The sequence below is a fragment of the Anolis carolinensis genome, chromosome 3, assembly GCF_035594765.1.
Source record: "Anolis carolinensis isolate JA03-04 chromosome 3, rAnoCar3.1.pri, whole genome shotgun sequence".
Taxonomy (NCBI): domain Eukaryota; kingdom Metazoa; phylum Chordata; class Lepidosauria; order Squamata; family Dactyloidae; genus Anolis; species Anolis carolinensis.
Window position 1 is genome coordinate 144,572,844 of NC_085843.1, and position 15,751 is coordinate 144,588,594.

Below are 15,751 nucleotides of genomic sequence, written 5' to 3' on the forward strand. Positions count from 1 at the left end.
TAAGCTTGGGTTTAAAACTGGGCAACTTTATTGATAGTTACCTATTTAACTTTAATTTGGAACTAGGGCCAAAAATCCTTAGCCATCTAAGAATTTGGTAAGGCATAAGCCGATATTAGTGGTCATACCCGACCATCCATTAAGACTGAATTTAGGGCGAAACGCCAGGTCCCCAGTCTATCTAAACCTGGATGACCTAAAGGGGAATGTGTTGGAGAGTTTTGCCTCCGAAACAAATGAGGTCAAAGTCTCCCATTCCAAGGCCATAATCGTTCACCCTCGCCGGGGCTGTACAAACCCTAAGCGAGGATTCACGCCTCTGGCCAACACCAAAACAGAGGTGCCTTGTGGTGCACACCAAAATAAGAGATTCCCCTAAGCATTCCGCTGACCACCTAATTAAATTACCACACCTCCCAATTTACCACTCCACACAGTATAGGGTAGGCGAAAAACCCTCCCAGAACATGGGAGGGGAAAAATTCCTACCCGGCCCATCTAAGCGACCACACTACTGCTATACTGTTAGCGGCAGGCGGGTGGGTCGAAGCTCCAAAAGTGAGTGATCTAAGAGGCGGGCAGCTTCCTATAAGCCCCGCCCCCGTCTAGAAGTCTCTCCTTCGTTGGGAGGGGGCAAATCCACTTCCCTCCCCCAGCTGCGCAGTGGGGGGAAGTTTCTTGCCCTCCAACCCTCCGAAATAACGAGACAAGACAAGTAAGCTTGGGTTTAAAACTGGGCAACTTTATTGATAGTTACCTATTTAACTTTAATTTGGAACTAGGGCCAAAAATCCTTAGCCATCTAAGAATTTGGTAAGGCATAAGCCGATATTAGTGGTCATACCCGACCATCCATTAAGACTGAATTTAGGGCGAAACACCAGGTCCCCAGTCTATCTAAACCTGGATGACCTAAAGGGGAATGTGTTGGAGAGTTTTGCCTCCGAAACAAATGAGGTCAAAGTCTCCCATTCCAAGGCCATAATCGTTCACCCTCGCCGGGGCTGTACAAACCCTAAGCGAGGATTCATGCCTCTGGCCAACACCAAAACAGAGGTGCCTTGTGGTGCACACCAAAATAAGAGATTCCCCTAAGCATTCCGCCACAGTTCAGGAGCAAATGTCTATTTAGCTCCTGACCCCCACCAAATTCGAAAGAATTTCCCTAATTCCTTATTGCAGGTCAGCTAAGAAAATTTGGTTGCCCAGTTCGGACAGATGGATCCCATCAGCCCGATACAAATTCGCATCATTGAACTTAATGGTGTCATGAGGGATACAATAACCTATGCCATTCTTTAAAACTTTTCGAAGGGCCTGATTGGCCTAGGAATGATTGCTGACCATGCTAAGCCAGTTCGAGGCCAAACCTCTCAAAGCTTGTGCATGTCATTCAAAAATTGTACAAACATGGCCATGACAAGCGTGCTAGAGGGAACATACTCCTTTACCTTGTGCATGCCAATCGAACCTGTACAAATAGGGCCATGACAAGCGTGTTAGAGGGAACACACTCCTTTAGCTTGTGCCTGCCAATCGAATCTGTAAAAACATAGCCATGACAAGCGTGTAAGAGGGAAAAACATTCCTTTACCTTGTGCATGCCAATCGAACCTGTACAAATAATTCATAAACTTGTATAAAACAGGCCCCTGCCCATTGGCAGACCCAAATCATTAACAGCACAAAAAGGCCTCTTCCTCCCCTCCTCTCCACGAATGCCATGGAAGCGAGGCTGCGAAGTTGGCCGTAGGGACCCCTGTGCGCCTGTCGCTCAGCTCAGTGTACGTAGCTGTGCCCACAAATCAGGACGCGACGTCTATTTGCCAACAGAACAGGTTCTGCAAAGACAAATCAGTGTAACTAACATAGCACATAACTTACGTATGCCCGATAGGCTCCAGCCTTCTATTTCCTCAAGGCTTAACTTTACCCACTGAAAAATTCATTGCAACAGAGTGTAAGCGGCTCCGCTTTTAAAGAAATACGTACAAAATTTTTGGATCGTAATCCCCAAAATTCTTACCCCTTGAACGCCAAGGCCAAAGTTGGCCTATTATCAGTGAAGGAACAGCTCTAAAATTAAGATGCTTCACGAAATTAATCCTCCTTCAAAGCTGCTTACTAAATCAATAACCCGAAGGGCTTTAAAAAAGGGGTTGTGAAAACTGCCGCCTGTACCAACAAATATTTGAATTGGGATTCCCCAATCTGCAGCCAAATTTGTTTTAAAAACCTGTAAAGAATTCGGGGGTCAACTTCTCTGGAATTCGCAGCCAGGGCTAACCTCATGCCCCTGACTATGAACTGTTCCCAATTTTCCAAAGATGGACCGGCATGCTCTGGGGGTGCAAATCTGCGCTGGGGGCCAGCTGCCTGAAGCGATCCATCTGCATACGGGACAGAGCATCAGCGAGAGAATTATCTGTCCCTGCAATATGAAAAACTCTAAACAATATATTGTACTTTAGACAGTGGAGTGTAAAAATTCTCAGAGCCTCCATCAGTCTGACTGACTTAGATGTTAACGAATTGATAACCTGCACCGTGGCCTGGTTATCGCACCAAAAATGGACGGTGGAATTTGTCATTTAATCTGCCCACAGCGTGACAGCTACTAAAATTGGAAAAAACTCCAAAAATGTTAAATCAGATGTTATACCCCTGGTGTGCCACTCCCTGGGCCAAAGCTCAGCACACCAATGCCCATTAAAAAATACACCAAAGCCGATGGCTCCAGAAGCATCAGACGCTATCTGAAGGGCGTCTTTCAACAAAAGGTCCTGCCTCCAAAACGAAATTCCATAGAATTGACCTAAAAATTGTAACCATATGTCCAAATCAGCCTTAATCCCGCGAGTAATCCGCACATGATAATGCGGAAGTCTAACTCTAGAAATAGCATTGCAGAGTCTGCGCAAAAAGGCACGCCCAGGAGCCATTACTCTGTATGCAAAATTTAAAAGCCCAATAATTTCCTGGAACTCACGTAATGTGGCCTTGTTACGGGTAACGAATGCTTGAATCCTGTCTATTAAATTTACTACCTTCTCCCTGGGTAGTCTAGAAGCTTGCTGAACTGTATCAAGCTCGATCCCCAAAAAGGTCAATTTAGTAACCGGCCCTCTGTTTTTTCAGGAGCTACGGGAACCCCTAACTGCTCAGCCAATTCCTGAAAAGAATGCAAAAGAAATTCGCATTCTCCAGATCCTGACTTCCCCAAAAATAAAAAATCATCCAAGTAATGCACAACCCCTGATAGACCCGATTTTGATTTAAGGGCCCATTCCAAAAAGGTGCTAAAAGATTCAAAGCAGCACAAGAAACTGAACAGCCCATGGGAAGAGCCCTATCCATATAGTACAACCCTTTGAACTGAAAACCCAACAGTTCAAAGTCCATCGGGTGCACAGGGAGAAGTTGGAAAGCAGACTTGATGTCACACTTTGCTAACTCGGCTGCAGGCCCCCTCGCTCTGACCTTCTTAACTGCCGAATCAAAAGAAGTATAATGGACCGTACAAAAAATCATCAGGGATTGCGTCATTCACTGACCTTCCCCGGGGATAGGAAAGATGGTGAGTGAGTCGAAACTCCCCAGGTGCCTTCTTTGGAACAATCCCCAGAGGGGAAACCCTTAACCTTGAAGTAGGGGGTGAAGTAAATGGGCCAAGAACCCTACCCTCGGTGACTTCTTTATTTTTTTTTTTTAAATGTTTATTTATGATTTTCAAATACAGTGCACTATTAAAAACGGGGAACGTGCAAAAAGAAGAAACAAAAGAAAAATATATATACAACCAAACAAACGGGACATAAGGAGGTGAGGGTTAACAATCATTCAACACGCAAAAAAAAAAAAAAAAAAAAAAAAAAGGGGGGGGGAGGAGTCAGGAATAGGGATAGGGATTAGTAAACATAGAACCATAAGAAAAAATTAATATTTAACACTGTATTTAAAGCTATCAATTTCCAGTTTATACATAGTCATCAAATATAAAATTAATCATTTTTTAATATAGTCTTCCAGTTTGAACCAGTTTGTCCTTCTAACAGGTTTTCCTCTCGATTCTTTCAAAAGGAATGTAAGTTTATCCATATTTTTGATTTCTTCTAACTTGTGAATCCAAGCTTCTTTTTTCGGAGATTCCTCCAATTTCCATGTCTTTGCCAAAGCCATTCTAGCAGCTGTAGCGCAATAAGTAAATAAAATATCATCATTTTTATCAAGTTTGAATTCACTATCTACAATACCTAATAAGTAATATTCTGGTTTTAACGGGAATTTCAATTGTAAAATTAGTTGGGTTTCTTGGTGGATCATTTTCCAGTAACTTTTTGATTTTTTACATAACCACCATAAATGATAGAACGATCCTTCCTGTGATTTACATTTCCAACATTTCTTATCATAGTTTTTATACATTAATCCTAATTTTTGGGGGGTCATATACCAGCGATGAAAGATTTTTAACCAATTCTCTTTCAAGTCTGATGCATATGTATATTTTAATTTTTTATTCCAAACCTCTTCCCATTCTACTAATTTAATCGGTCGTCCAATATTTTGTGCCCATTTTATCATACAATTTTTAATCTCATTTGTTTCGGTTGCCCACTCCAAAAGTAGGCCATAAATCTTAGATATCGTTTTCTTCTTACTTGTCATTATTTTATCCCATCGATTGTCTATCTCACCAAATCCAGTTCTTTTATCCTTATTATATTGTTCATTAAGTTGGGCATATTGGAACCATGAGGTACCTGGGAATTTCTTTTTTATTTCTTCCTGTGATTTTAACATGTAACCTTCTCTCTTTTTTATCAAAATATCCTTATATTTTGGCCAGGTTGCCCACCCTAAAATATTTCTTTGTTCTGCCTCTAGGGGTGAAATCCACATTGGGATCTTATTATTATAAAATCGTGGTTTATATTTTTCCCATATCTTTATTAATGCTGATCTGATGAAGTGGTTACCAAAGTTTTTTTCAATTTTCCTTTTTTCATAGCCAATATAAGCATGCCAGCCTCGTCGTAAATCCATTCCCTCCAATGTTAATATGCTTTCATTTTCTAAGGTTGCCCAGTCTATGGTCCATTGTAGTGCGCAAGCTTCAAAATATAATTGTAGGTTGGGTAAACCAAGGCCTCCTTTTTTTGTCACATCTGTTAAGGTATTATATTTGATTCTAGGTTTCTTATTTTTCCAAATAAATTTCATTATTTCTTTGTTCCATTCCTTGAATATACTGTTATTTCTAATTATCGGTAAGTTTTGAAATAAGTACAGTAATTTGGGAAGGACATTCATCTTAATAATTGCGATGCGACCTAATAAAGAAATATTTAAGAATTGCCATTGTTGCAGATCTTTCTTTATCTCCTTCCATTTTGTCCAATAGTTATTTTCCAGTAGCTTAGCATTTTTTGATGATATCCAGATACCTAAATATTTCAATTTTGTCACAAATTTTAATTCTGTTTTCTCTTGTATTATTCCCTGATTTTTCTTGCTTATATTTTTCGCAAGCAATTTTGTTTTTTCCTTATTAATGTAGAAGCCTGCTAATTGACCGAAGTTCTCAATTTTCTGTATCCATTTTTGAATTTGATTTTTAGGATCTTCAATTATACATAATATGTCATCCGCAAAGGCTCGTATTTTAAAATCGTAGTTTCTAATTTTCAATCCTTTTAGTTGTTCATCACATCTGATATCTCTAATTAATGTTTCTATTGCGAAGATAAATATCAGAGGCGATAAAGGACAGCCTTGTCTTGCTCCTTTACCGATTGTGAAATCTTTTGATTGTTGTCCGTTTATCAGTATTCTAGCTTTTTGTTTATTATAAATTGACTCTAAGGCGTTCAAAAAATAATAGCCTAAATCTAATTCTTTCCCTAATAATTTAAAAAAGTCCCAATTCAACTTATCAAAGGCCTTTTCGGCATCTAAAGACATCAAAATTGCTTCTTTTTGGTGATGTAAATCATAATACTCTATCGCGTCAATCACACATCTAAGATTATCTTTTATATATCTCTCTGGTAAGAAACCATTTTGTTCTTTCCCAATCCATTCGTTCAAAAAGTTTTTAAATCTATTGGCTAGAACCGTCGTAAAGATTTTATAATCCGTATTAAGCAAAGAAATAGGCCTAAATTTACGTATTTCCAATTCCTCTCCTTCCTCTTTTGGTATAGCTATTATATCCGCCTGCGTCCATGATTCTGGAATTTTTTTCTCTCTCATAGCTGCATTCATTATTTTTACTAGCCAGGGCAATAGTTCATTTTCCAATACTCTGTAGAAATAAATTGGGAATCCATCCGGCCCAGGTGCTTTGTTCGGTTTCATTGAATTCATTGCTTTTTTGATTTCTTCTTTTGTTATCTCCTTATTTAATAGTTCTCTTTGATCATCTGTAATTTTGTTGAGTTTTTGTGCACCAAGATATTCCTCAATTTTACCTTGATCTATATTTTCTTCTTTATATAAAGTGGTATAGAACTCCTCAAATTCCTGGATAATGTCCTTATCTGTAGTAAGAGTCACATTTCCTTTCTTTATTTTTATAATTGGTTGTTGTTGTTTTTTCTTTCTTATTTTACGTGCTAGCCATGCTCCCGGCTTATTTGCATTTTCAAAATTATATTGTTTTATAAATTTTAATTGATTTGCAGTTTGTTCCAATTCTAAGTTTCTTTTATTGTTTTGCAGTGATCTAATTTGATTTACTAAGCTGGTATTTGAGGGATTTTCCTTTAACTTCTTCTCAGTATCATTCAGTTCTTTGTTTATTCTGGTTAATGTTAAAAATTTCACTTTATTTTTCTCCGCTTTTTGTTGGATAAGGAATCCCCTGATTACCGCCTTATAAGCATCCCAAATTGTCTGATCACTAATTTCAGGTGAAGCATTAGCTTCAAAGTATTCGTTTGTCAGTTTTTTATTTCTAGCAATGTCTTCTTCTTTTTTAAGTAAATTATTATCCAGTCTCCATTTTGAATTTTTTTTCTTATGATTAATTCTCATTATTATTGGATTATGGTCTGATTTATCTCTGGGCAATATATTAATTTCCTCGACTTTTGTACATAATGTTTTTGAAAGCCAGACCATGTCTATTCTCGACCAGGTTTTGTGTCTATATGAATAAAAAGTGTAATCTCTTTTTTCCCTATTGTTCAAACGCCAGATATCTTTTAAATCAAATTCTTCTTTTAAATTTCTAAAGTTCTGAGGGATTAATCTTGATCTCTCTTCTTTATTACTTTTAGTCATTCTACTTGTATCCAATTTCAAATCCATAATTCCGTTAAAGTCTCCTAGGATAATTAGATGATCAAATTCAGTCTCTAAAATCTTTCTTCTCAAATCCTTTACAAATTTAGTTTGTGGACCGTTGGGGGCGTAGATGTTACAGATAAGTATTTTTTGCTGGTCAATTATAATTTGAACTGCCACTATTCTACCTTCTTGATCTTTAAATTGTAGAGTCGCCGGAATATCGTCCTTTACGTATAATACCACTCCTCTTTTTTTCTTAATATCTGATGAGTAGAATTCTTTGCCAATTAATTTGTTTATCAGGTGTGAGCCATGTCTTTGGGAAATATGGGTTTCCTGCAATGCAATTATATCAAATTTCCCCTTTTTTAATTGAATCATTATTTCTTTTCTCTTGCATGGTACATTTAAACCGTTGACATTATTGGAATAAAATTTTAATTGTCTGATAAGGTTACCTCTATCCATCTGTCGCTTCATCTATCTCTTTTGCCTCCTGTGGTTTCCTTTCCTTTTCCGTTTTTTCTTCATCCTCCGTAGTTAGGTCCACTTCATCCTCTCTTTCACATTCTTCTTCCTCCTCATCGTCTCCTACATCCGATGGTTCTGAGGTGGTAATGGGAACTGCCCCTTTGTTTTCTTTTACTTCTTTTGGAGATTGGTGTCTCGCTCTTTTTGGCTTTTTCCTTTTAACTGATGAGGGGGGAGATTCCTCCTGCGGAGTATATTTTTTCTCTTTCAGTAACTTCTGGTAGAAATCTTTGGCTTTTTCCTCCGAGGTCAGCCAATATTTTTCACCATACCATGTCACCATTATACCTTCATTCCTCTCCCATCTGAATCTTATTTTTTGTCTCTTAAGTTCGTCTGTTAGGAAAAAATATTTTCTTCTTCTATTCAGAATCGATTGAGGAAATTCTTTCAATACAATTATTTTCTTTTCTTTATAATAAATCGGATTTCTATTATTATTTATCAACACTTGGTCTCTGACTTTTTTCCTCACAAAATGTATAATAGTATCCCTTGTAGCCCTATTTCTTCTAGAAAAATTAGTTTGGATTCTGTATACTTTATCTATTTCATTTTCCACATATTCTTCTTCTCTTTGGAGGAGACCTGCAGTCAATTTTGTTACAATACTCCTAATATTCTCACCTGACTCTTCTTGGATGTTACGAAATCTTAATTGGAATTCTTTTTCGTTTAGTTCTATTTTTTCCTGTAACTTTTCCATTTTAGTATTTTTGTCTTCCAGTCCATCTACTTTCTTTTGCAACTTAAGGTGTGATTTGGAAATTTTCAGATTTTCAGATTTCAGTTCATTAATATCTTGATGTGTTTTTGCCATTTCTCTTTTCAAGAGACCAATTTCTTCTTTAATCTCTTTCTTCATTTCCAGCAATTCCTGACATATTTCTCTCTGTTGTAGGGATTGTTTGTCCAATTTCAGTTGTGATTCTTTTTGGTGTTCAATCTGTTGTTCAGCTAATTTCTGAATTTCACGTAAAATATCCTTAAGGTTCACCTCCTCCGCTTGTGAAGGTCTTCTTCCAACTCCCAGCCCCTTGACATCTCTAATATCTTTTTCAGTTTTTTGTCTGGCCCCCGCCATATTTATTATTTGAATATGGGTCTAAGTCAGCTACTTTGCACCAATCTCCAATTAATATAAGATCTATAAATATGGGTATTTCGTTTGATGTATTAGTAAATTGAACTACCTTTTATCTAAATTAATTGATAGGATAATCACCAAATTAATTGATAGGATAATCACCAAATCTAAAATAATATGAATTTATTCTTATTGTTCTGCACCTTTGCTTACTTAATTAATTTGAATTTAAATTTGATCAGGTGCTATCTCGCACATTTAATTCAATACTATGTCTCTATCAATTTATCCTTGCCCCAAATCCTGCCTCCGAACTTCTTTCTGGGCGTCGCTTCTATCTTTACATTCACTATTTCTCAATAATACTCATCCACAGTTATTCTTTATAGTCGATCCTGCGTTCTTCTTTCTTCTGCTGTCGATTCTCCCCTCAGTTGTCCTATCTTTTCTTTCCGGAGCTCTTTCCTTCCCAAGGATTTATTGTATATTTTGTTGTTTTACTTTATAAACCCACTAGCCTCTAATATCCAAAACGATGGCTTTACCGCACAGGTTTTCTAATGTTCCGTTCTTCTGTATTTATCGCTGAAAGCACTTCCGGGGTGCAAGAGCCACGGACTTCTTTAGTTGATACACCAGTTCGGGCGATGCGCTTCACCAAGCTGCTTCCGCCCTTCCTTTGCGTTTCCCGTTCCTCTTGGTCTCTCTGGCGTCCCGTAGTTTTCGCGACAGAGCGTTATCTGTGCTGAGCCATCTTCGTCACAACAAACCTCCCTCCAAGGTTAGTGGGCTAGTTCAAACTAATTCCAATTAACCCTTCAGAGTCCCTTCTGGTTAATTGTCCACAATAATTACGAATTACTTGTATATTAGCTGTCATTGATGTTATTCAGAAAGTTCAGGAAGTTTTCCCCCTGATCGGCATTCCCTTATGCCTTGGTTGAGACCCCACCAAGTCTTTGCTGGTTGTTTATTTTTAACCTCCGAATATCTCCGGTTTTTATTGTCTTTCCTTCTTTCCTTTTCTTTATTCTTTTCGTTTCTTTCCTTTCCTTTCAAAATCAGATTGATTCTTAATATTGGCTCCCACTGGGTATGCCCCGTCAGCTGGATCCGTCCCTCGGGACTACTCCCGCGAGTCGGATCAACAGCGTGTTCTTGGGGTCTTTCCTTTTCTCCGTCTCGATCTCACACAGTTATTCAATTGAATAAGATATTTCCAATAAGATATTTCCAATTTTTCGTTACTCACAGTTCCCTTCTCCGCTGTTACGATTATTCCTTGGTATTATTAAAATAAAACGAGCTTGGCTTGCAGTTTTTGCGGGCACACTGCCCACTGCCGTTATCGCGATCCGCGCTCCCTCGGCTACCGGACCCGTTCACCCCAATTTAGTATTCGGGGTTCGGATCAACGGTGCTTTCCGGGCCTTGCGTCCCTTCTCATATCAATCCATGAGAAGAGGGGAGCCCAGGCTCTACCCGATCGCTCTGATAACGGAGGCTTGCCGAGAGCTCTCAGCAAGTCCGTCCTGCCGCCATGAAGCTCCACCGGAAGTTCCCGGTGACTTCTTTATTGATTTTTCCCAGGACAATGTCCTCCATACCAATAATAGACTTCAGGTTCGGTGCTCGGAAAGGGGCTCTATGTCCCATTGCAGGAATCCTAAAACCCTCAAAAAACCCAGTGCGCAGATAACTAGCTGCGCCTAAATTGGGATAACGAGATAACCACAAGTCCAACTGAACTAGATTAATTGGGCTGGGCCCCTTTGGAAAACCCACCTGAGCCGAAACCCCTCTTTGGATCGTGGTTACCCTTTCCCCCCACCCTTGCCGGGTTTTCCTTTACTGCAATTTTGGCAGAATGCTGCCCAGAGCCAATGGCACAAACTTGCTGTAATTTGCATCCCTTCCGAGAGCACACTCCCTGAGAAGAATATTCTCAGCACAGCAAGCGTTGTTGAGGTTCCTGATGCTGTGAATATTGAGGCTGGTGAAAGAAATGCCCAGCTCTGTAATTTTGAATCGTGTGCCCACTGTCAGCCTTCTCGCCCATAATAGGATGTGCTGGAGTTGAAACTTCCAACCAAAGTTGATAATCAACCAGATCCCAACGCAAAGTTGGAGAGTGAGCCGCACGAAGTCTAAAGCGCTTGTCATACAAGAGCCAAGCGCTCCCTATAAAATTCACATAGGCCGAATTAATAATGTTCATGTACTGAAACAGCGAATGGGCTCTGGAAGGGTAAGCCTTCACTAGAACCCCCCCCCCCCCGTAGATTAACAAACAAGAGAACCAGTTGCCCCCATTCTGGTCCACTTTGCGTTTTTTTTTTCATAATTTCTTTTCTCTCATCATCTAAATTATCTTTTCCTTTTTTATCAAGTTCCCTGAAATACAGGGTAAAAATATCAATATATTCATTTTTAAAAATTTTATCAATTGTCTTTTGGGCCAAATGGGAGCCTAAATCTGTAGCACTAAGGCTATCTGGGACAGGCAAAGGCCAATCAGCCGTACCCCAGAAACACAATGAGTTCTCAATAATAGCTGTTGCATCCAAAGAGGATACAACCAAACTTGGCGCTTCAACCACCGGAGCCACAATAGCTAATTGGGTGCCACTTGTTGACGGAAAAGGCTCATCAGGAGCTTGGGTTGCGATCAGATCTTGAGAATCCGCAGCTCCCCAGGGGAAAGTGTGTGCGTCACCTTTACCTAAAATAGTCGCAGCGCTTCCTGACTCAACAGCTGCCTCTGAAGAAGGTGGAACAGCTCCTGCGGCCACCGGCGTTGATGCAACCAGGCTCTCATCATTGACAGGCACCAGGGCTCGCTTCTCCCCTTCTAAGGCAGAAATACAGGAAAATACGGACGTTATTAGCACAGTGTTACTGCCCCCACCAATCTGCGCTCCTGAAGCAGCAAACGCTGCTTTCTCTCTTTCCAGCGACTCGATGCAAGCGACCAGCGCTTTCAACAATTGGGCTGAGTCTTCTTCCTCGACTGCCGGAGCACTTGAGGAAGGAGGGTGTTTTGCAGGAACTTTCTTCACAGGGCCCTTGCCCTTTGGCCCCCCGATGTTCTTCTTCGGTGGCATACTGTAAAATAAGACAACCAGTAAGACCAGCGAATGCATCAATATTGAGGAAGAAAATATTTCCGAAAATAGGCGGGGGGGGGGGGGTGGCAGGAGATTAGGATGAGCCAAACTCCACACCATTTCTAAGCCAAAGAACCGGAGGTGCCCAAAAACATCCTGAGTCAGGTAACCAACCAAGCATCCATTTGATTTCAAATATATAATAGCATAAACCAATATGCACACACACATATATATATAATAATAATCAATTCATTAACTTAATACTACAAAATTTATGAAACACCAATTCAACAATTTATTATCTCAAATAACATTATAAATTACCCCATGAAAACTATATAAATATTTTAAATTAAATGCCCATATATCAATTCATCAATCAATCAGACTGCCTTAATTGCATATTAATTAATCTAGCTGTATATGCTATCAATGAATTTATACCTGAGCCACATAATCCATTATCCACTAATGCATTCGGCTATTTAACACTAATCAATCATTACCATCAATTGTTATGGTCATCAAGCAAACACGATGTGAGCATGCCCAAATTAAAAATGGCCACCGCCATTAAAAACCCATTAAAAACTTCCACAAAATGGCTGCCATGATGTTCCCTAAAATGGCCGCCGTTCCCTTAACAAAGATGGCTGCCATACTAAAAATGGCCGCCTTCAAGCCTATTTACCATCCCAACTACTAAGATGGCCGCCCGTTCATTCCTGACATAATTCCCTTAATAAAGATGGCTGCCGAAACCATTTGACCATTTGGCCACCATGCCCTCAACAAAGATGGCCAACGGACCAAAATGGCCACCTCTAAGCCTATTGACATTCCCACAACTAACATGGCCGCCCAACCATCTAGTACCTCATTCCCTCAATAAAAATGGCCGCCATACCCATTTAACTTGCAAATGCCCTGAAGTAAAATGGCCGACTTGCCCTTAAGCAAAATGGCATCCAATATGGCCGCAATATGGCCAGAAAAAACCGCAGCAAAACTGACAGAAAAAAGAGTGCGAAATTCAAAAAGCCCGCCAAACTTAACCGTCTTACAAATCTGCCCAGCAACAGGCCAAAATCGCACCCCACATCGCTCCCAAATCTGCCTACCAACACCTCTCCCAAGTGTTAGCCCTTAAATAATGACCTTAAAAAACACGTCCCGTCCAATGTAAAAATGAACCATAACCCAGCTAAATACATACAGGCTCAATACCACTAATCAAAACTACTATTACACTATAAAGAAAATAAATCCACTTCAAAAAGCATGCAAATCACACTATCATGCCTTTTTCCCCAACCAGGCCAAAGCTAGCTACTTTTCCCCACCGCAAAAGGGGGCTGCAAGGCCACCTGAATGAAGCAAGGGAGGAGCGGAGCAGAGGCGCGCAGACCCCGTGCGCACCCACCACCGCTCCAAAACCCTCAGGCAAAAGGGGGAAGAAGGCAACTTTAAACTTAACAAAATCTGCTTTGTCGAGGGAGAAGCCCGAAGGCAGCCCGGGTGAGCCCAGGCTCCCTTGCCTCAGCCTCTCCATATTCCCATACAGACCTCAATGCTGCAATACAAACAGATGAGACAGAATTCTCCCTCGACGCCTATCTCCCAGGCCTCCACACCAGAGAACCAGAGCTCCCACTTTTGGATCCTCTCACGTCGAAGCTCCAAAAGTGAGTGATCTAAGAGGCGGGCAGCTTCCTAGAAGCCCCGCCCCCGTCTAGAAGTCTCTCCTTCGTTGGGAGGGGGCAAATCCACTTCCCTCCCCCAGCTGCGCAGTGGGGGGAAGTTTCTTCTGCTCCTTTACAAAAACTATAGCTCATTCAGTGATAGCAATCTCCCATTTATTTATTTGGCTTTTAGGAAGCTCTGACATTGGAATTCAAAGTTGAAATTGGGAGTTAAACCTGAATAAACCCCACTCTGAAACTGTTGTGTTTTGATTTTCTCTTGGAGAAAATCAAAATATGGTGCCTCATTATTTTTTCAAATGACACTGCCATTTGTGGTTCTGAAATTGGAAAACATTTACTTAATTAAACACCACAACTTGGAATATAATGAAAACTTCCTTGTCAAACTTTGAAACAACAGGTTTCCTGTATGGAAAGCAATATTTTTTGTGCCGGAAACATACTTTCTGAGGACTATGTTTCTCTTCTCTGGAGAAAAAGTCAGTCCCTGAACCTTGTCTGGAAGTCATATACCTTGTCATATACCTCACAACCTCTGAGGATGCCTGCCATAGATGTGGGTGAAACGTCAGGAGATAATGTTTCTGAAACATGGCCATACAGCTTGGAAAACACATAACATCCTTGTCTCGAAGTGATTTTGCTTTTCCTACCTAACGGCTAGAGGGATATTTTGCTTATATGAATTGTGCCAAAGTGTGCTATTGTAGAGGGACATCCCCATACTTACTGTCACATATGAGGTATAAAGCTTTTGGGTGAGATGCTACAGTTACTTTTGGATACTGTGCAACTTGACAACAGCCTGGGAGCAACATTTGCTGCACTACTCCATAATGTCTTGGAGCAGATTGCAGCACAAAAATGTGGTTCATTTTCAAATACTCAACGGAATGTTATTCAAGTATATATTTGCAAATCAGCCAGTATTTAGATGAACCTACATAAGCCCATCTGTCAGCATTTGAAATGAAAAGTAAATGTGGTGGCTGGAGAGGTCCTGAGGGTACAGTCTGAAGAAAATTTAATAGAGGAGGTAAGATTTGAGCTGTGAGTCCAGAGAAATATCTCAGCACACACACAAAATATTCATCCCTGTTCAGCAGCAGCAGCGGCTGCCTGTGAAACCCCATCTGCTTGCCCCTTGCTCAGTGCAAACTTTCAGATGAAGTGTTGCATATAATTAAAGGGATGAGGTGGCTCAAAAACAATAATGAGAATCAGAAATAGCATTTTAAGCAAATGAAAGAGAATGTTCTGAGAAGTCACCTTAAGCTAAGGATGTAGAATGAACACAGTTTGACACCATTTTAGCTGCCACAGCTCAATACTATGGAATCGAGGGATTTGTATCTTGGTGAGGAACCAGCACTCTTTGGCAAAGTAAACTACAAAGTAGTTCAAAAATGTAATAGAATATGAAAATATATACTTATCTTGGTTTGGAAAGATAGCATTAGCAAAAATTAAAATACTTCTGAGGATAAACTTCATATTTAGAATGCTGCCACTTCAGATTACAGAAGAAGAGCTGAATAAATGGCAACAAATGATAAATAAAGACTGCAATAGTAGTAAAAGAAATAGATTAAATAAAAAGTTAAGGTACAGATATCAAAACAAAGGATTAGCACTTCCTAATATTAAAAATATTATGAAGCAAACAGACTGAGTTTGGTAATAGAAGGAATAATGAAACGGAGGATGTAGAATGGTTAATAATGGACTCGGTAAAAAGTGGAGGAAGAAATCTGGAATATTTTTTTCAAAGAGTTTATGAGAAAAGAAATTAGGGAAATTAGCAACCCAGTGTTGAGTAATGTATTAGATATATGGAACAAATACAGGAGAAAGTTAATAATGGATGGCTCAGTAATAACCCCAATTATAATAGAAAAGAAATTTCAAAAAAATTAAAAATATAATGGATAAAAAATTAAGCGAAAAACTTAGATAAAATAGGGGATTGGATAAAGTCTGGAATGGAGAAGGAATGATTATGGAAGAATTTAGAGAATTAAAAT

General features: G+C 39.6%; 1 long non-coding RNA gene across 1 annotated transcript; it reads right to left on the reverse strand.

The window, feature by feature from the left end:
* Positions 1-721: 721 nt before the first annotated feature.
* LOC134297609 (uncharacterized) lies at positions 722-11,853 on the reverse strand. The gene is made up of 2 exons (XR_010004402.1): positions 11,634-11,853; positions 722-1,841 (listed from the first exon to the last, which is right to left on the reverse strand). It is a non-coding gene; the product is annotated as an uncharacterized LOC134297609 (long non-coding RNA).
* Positions 11,854-15,751: the final 3,898 nt, after the last annotated feature.